This window comes from Anastrepha obliqua, chromosome 2 (genome assembly GCF_027943255.1).
Source record: "Anastrepha obliqua isolate idAnaObli1 chromosome 2, idAnaObli1_1.0, whole genome shotgun sequence".
Classification (NCBI taxonomy): Eukaryota; Metazoa; Arthropoda; class Insecta; order Diptera; family Tephritidae; genus Anastrepha; species Anastrepha obliqua.
This window is the reverse complement of record NC_072893.1, coordinates 13,001,422-13,006,740: the sequence shown is the minus strand read 5'-3', so window position 1 is coordinate 13,006,740 and position 5,319 is coordinate 13,001,422. Positions and strand designations below refer to the sequence as shown.

Here is a 5,319-nt window from a genome sequence, read left to right as displayed (position 1 = left end):
TTTACTCATATGCATACGAAGTATGTGCATGTGGTTGTGCGATAGTAATTATGCGTAGAAATTTACGTTTACTGCTGCTATTAAAACTTATTGATAACTTATTTTTTTCGAAAACATTACTGTGCCAGAAAAACTTGTAGGCACTTTTTTAGGAGCTCTAGCAAAAATTCTAGGTCAAGTTAAATTGAGAATTATGCAGAGAGAACTTACATATACGCCGTTTTATGTTTAGAAAAAAAGCAACACCGTTTGTGTGACAGCCGTCTATAAATTTAATGACAGACACTATTTTGCGCTTGTTGAAAAGGCTCTAGTCCCACTTGCAGCCGAAGTATTTTATGGCATTTTAAATTTTTGGTGTTTTAAAATTTTATTGTTGCTGTTGTTGTTGCCACATGTTGCAAATATAGTTCCATTCCAAGCGATCTAATGCAGACCACCCTTAAAAATCTGTCTAGATGTCAGAAAACATGCCGCAAGGCTCGGTACCTGGTCCAACACTATGGTACGCAATGTACGACGGCGAGTTTAAAATTGCCCTTCCCGCAACACTGTATGCAGCGCCGTTCTAATGCAAATGCAAAAAATCGCTTATGAAAGGAATAAGAACCACACACATACTAAGCGCGCTTAGAGTGGTGAGCGCTTTTCACACTGTTTCAAACGATGTCATAGCAGTCATATCGAGGAAAATCCCAATAGATCTCTCGATCAAAAAGCTACAGAGGTTGTATACTCTAGCGCGAAAAGCACCGCTCGTTGTTATTAAAGAAGAAGAGAGGCAGCGAATCATCAGTGAGTGGCAGCAACGCTGGGACCTTTAAACAAATGGTTGTTGGACACACAAGCTTATTTCAGACATAGCGAAATGGTACCGAAGGTAGCACGGGGAAGTTGACTTCTACGTGACGCAACTGTTGAGCAGTCACGGATGCTTTAAAGAGTACCTACACCGCTTTAATTTGGAAAATGCCCACTTTTGCCCGGTCTGCCCTGACGAACCAGAGAGTGCAAGGCATGTTCTGTTCCGGCGTGCGCGTTTCGACACCGAAACAAAAAACCTTTGCATGGTTTTTGGCGAGCATCCCACAGAGGCAAACCGTACGATGCAAATGTGCAATAAACTTAAAAAAAGGCGAGCATTAAGTGGTGTAGCAGCGCGTATAATGAAAACGATGCGTGATGAAGAATGGGTCCGAAAGGCAAACCTGCGCCAACTACAGCTTGATCTCCAAGCTGATAGAAATGCTGAGAAGTCGTTGCAAGACGAACACTGAACAGATTATCGTACTGACAGAGACTGACTGATTTGAGTTAACATTACTCCAAATCGGCCTCCCGACGCATTACTTAACGGCAAAGTTCCCTGAGTAGCAACGGTTCAGACAAGAGGGGGTTTTGTTCGGGTTAAAGTCTCACACTAATGGCCAGACTGGCCATAGATGTCGAGAAAAGATGTGAGAAAACAGAATTAGTGCAGTTTTCGAGGGAGTACAAAAGTCCACACTTTATAAAGCCAACATTAAATAGTATAAAGCTAGAAATAAGAGATAGCGTCAAACATTTAGGTGTAATTATCGACTAGAAACTAAGTTGGAACATGAATGTAGAGAACAGCGTAAGGATTGTTATTGTAACTATATTTTCATGCAAAAAGGCAATAGGATGCAGGCGGGTCGACTTTCTCCGAAAAACACCCTTTGGCTATATAGAACAGTTATCAGACATATCCTCTTTAACGGGAGTATATTCTGGTGGACGGCTCTTGATAAGACTACAATTAGAAACAAACTTCAGAGGGTTCAGGTATGGCGCTTATATGCATCAGCGGCGCTCTTAGAACCACACCCTCTGATGCTCTGAATACTCTTTTCTTCTTATCTGCCTTAGATTTAGTTAGTAAACCGAATACAGGTAACGCTGCTACTCGGCTCGCCACAACTAATCAATGGCGCAATTTAGGGGTTGGATTTTCTTCCATAACACTCGGTCTGGGTCCAAATAACCATGTTGACTATTGTTTGAATGGCCCATACTTTAATAGGTTATTAAGTACAAGAATTTCAGCTAGATGCGAGTGTCCTTATTCTTTTTCGGGGTCCTTCATCAATTGCGAGGCATAGGGCAACAATGTAAGTGTGTTGACAATATACCTGGTCGGAAAAACTACCTATGGTTGTTTATTGATGGCTCAAAGATAGACGATTTTTTTTGTTTGTTTTTTTGGTGGGTGACCCATTTGTCAGTTGATGGAATAAGTTTCGCCGTCCATTTGCCACTCGGTTCAGTGTTCCATCGGCTTTGCCACCGCAGCATGGTTTAGCATCTCCGTTCTGAGAAGCTAGTGATGACGTGTTTCTTCTTGAAGGCCCGCGCATCCATTCGTTCCCAGACCATGAAGTCGACGGGTATCTGACCGCTGATTACGAAAACTGCTGCGCCTGAGACAGTGCGGTAGCCTGAGGCAACTCTGAGTATCTACAGTGCTTTGCGCTTGGCTTTGCAGTTTAGCACAATTCGCCATACTTCGCTGCCGTACAGGAGAAATTTAGTTTGTGGCCGCCGTAATTAGCTTTCTTTTGCTCTGTGTTGGCCCGCCGATGTTTGCTATTAATCTACCTTTGCTGCTTTGGTAGCCGCATGCCGTATCTGGGCCCAGAAAGTAAGCCTGGATTCAAGTTGTATACCTAAGTATTTCACTACTTTTTGGGTCACTAAGGACGTGTCGCCTATTTGCATGCTGACCTCGAGTGGAATGTGACCACGTGTCATAAGAATGACTTCGGTTTTATGTTTGGTGAGTTCCAGACTGTTGTCCTCAAGCCATATTTGCATCCTTATCATGACTTAGTTTAGCTTCCTTCTAGTGTCCTCAGTGCTCCGAGCTGGTACGACCGGCGCTATATCGTGGCCGTATCCCACTAGATATGTACCTTTTGGCATTTCTATGCTCAACATCTTGTCGTAGCTCAGATTCCAGAAATCGGGGCTGAGAATAGATCCTTGAACTGCGCCAGACGTTATCGCTTTTGTTTTCTGGCCAACTGATGTGTCGTACAGCTCTCACTCAGGTAGCTCCGAAGAATCCTTAGCAGGTATGCAGGTATTCGAATCCTTTCTCGTTCATCATAGGCTGTTAAAGGTGTTTCGAACGTCAACGGTGATGCGGTTCAGGTAGTGGGATCTGCGTTGAGCGCTGCTTACCACCTCCTCTATTGCGTCATGGGTGGATTTTCCGCGTCGGAGACTGCATTGACTTGCTGACAATCCTCTTGCACTCTCAACTGACTCTGCAAGTCTGCGCTGTATGAGTTTCTCAAGCAATTTCCCGGCGCTTTCCAGCATGCAAAGCGGATGCCAAGCTGACGGTTGCGCTGGGTCACGATTTCCCTAAGACCATACTTCATAGGATCATTTCTGTAGTCGGTCTTCATTTACTTTCAAAGCTAGACGATAAATTTGGCTTTGGTGTCTACTGTAAGAAACCAAAAGTAAGCGTTTTGCCTCGTTTCCCTAATCACTTTAGCGTTTTTCAGGCTGAAATGTTAGCCATTAATGAGGTGCTGAAGTGAGAGTTCTCTGGTTAGCCAAAAATTAGACTACCTTAGAGGAAGTCTAAATTTACTCCGATAGCCAAGCGGCGATGAAATCTCTTGCTGGGGCTGTCACTAATACCATCATTGCTCGCAAATGTCGGGCGTATTTTAACGCATTTCGGCATCCATTTGATATGGGTGCCAGAGCGTAGTGGTATACCAGGGAATTGTAAGAAATGCAAATTAGCGATAGAGGGCACTATCATTCACCTCCATCTTGGTATGGAGACTATAGGGATGCCCCTCTTAACCCATAAATTGCGTGGTGCAAGTTGCATTGTCACTTCAGCCAACACGAAATGGGTGTTAGTCTGACATGTAATGCTACGATAAAAATTTAGTCCAAATAGGACGTCAGGTACTCAAAGGTGCTGCCTAATCGGTCAATGAGAAACGTCTTTTTGTTAGTTTTTTTTGATCACAGGCTACTCTCTCCTAGATCGACATGCTCAAAGATTAAACGTTCTACATTTCATCTATTGCAGAAGCTGCAAGAATGAGAAGGATGAAGAGTCTGTTAGAAATCTTCTCTGTTGCTCTTCCACGTCGTTTGCCACTAGGTTTAGATATTTTGGCTCATCACTCCTGACTGGCACTGATGACCGTAGGGAAATAATTGTCAGCCAGTTCAATGAGTTTGCACTTCAAACAAAATGTTTTAACTAAGAGCAGCAGCAGGGTTGGGAATTTTGCACTACCACTAAATTGCAGTATCACTAATTGTTTAATGGTAGTTAAAATAAGAGTTTCGTTATCTCTAAATCTTCAGTTTTTGACTGTTTTAACTATCCGTTTAATGCATTAATTATTTAGTGCACTATGTCCAACCCTGAGCAGCAGGTAAATGGTTACTGTGGTATCACAATGGATCGGCAACGGTCTAATTCAGTTGGTTTAGAGACCGACTGCCATTTATACCTACTTACCTACCTAAAATTTTATTATTTTCCATATCAAAGATGGAATGTGTTGAAATGCAAGTTAGAAAAAAGTATTTTTATTTGATATATTATTTAAATAAAGGGTGTTTTTTTAGAGGTTAGGTTTTCAAGTTGGCACTACTTTTTTCGTAGATGGTTTTTTTGACAGCTGTCACTTGATTTATGCTCGGTTTGGTTTGCCATTTCATAATGAATAGACTCACACCTGAACAACGTTTGCAAATCGTGCAAATTTATTACGAAAATAATGGTTCGGTTCTCGCGACGCATCACAAGAAAATTTTGTTCAGCGATGAAGCTCACTTTTGGTTGAATGGGTATGTCAATAAGCAAAATTGTCGCATTTGGAGTGAACATAATCCACAAGCCATTGCTGAGACGCCGTTACATCCTCAAAAAGTCACTGTTTGGTGTGCTCTATGGGCAGAGGGAATCATTGGTCCATATTTCTTTAAAAATGAAGCCGGCCATAATGTAACAGTCAATGGAGAGCGCTATAGAGCCATGATTAATGACTTTTTCGTGCCTGAATTGGACGATGTTGATGTGGACGACCTTTGGTTCCAACAAGACGGCGCTACATGCCATACAGCCAACGCAACAATCGATTTATTGAAGGAAACTTTTGGTGAGCACATTATCTCGCGCCGTGGACCTGTGGCGTGGCCTCCAAGATCGTGCGATATAACACCGCTGGACTATTTCTTGTGGGGCTATGTAAAGTCGCTTGTCTACGCAGATAAGCCCGAGACGATTGACGTCTTGGAAGAGAATATTCGGCG

General features: G+C 42.7%; 1 pseudogene; it reads left to right on the top strand.

The window, feature by feature from the left end:
* Window positions 1-3,392: 3,392 nt before the first annotated feature.
* On the top strand, window positions 3,393-3,493 carry LOC129239941 (small nucleolar RNA U3; annotated as a pseudogene).
* Window positions 3,494-5,319: the final 1,826 nt, after the last annotated feature.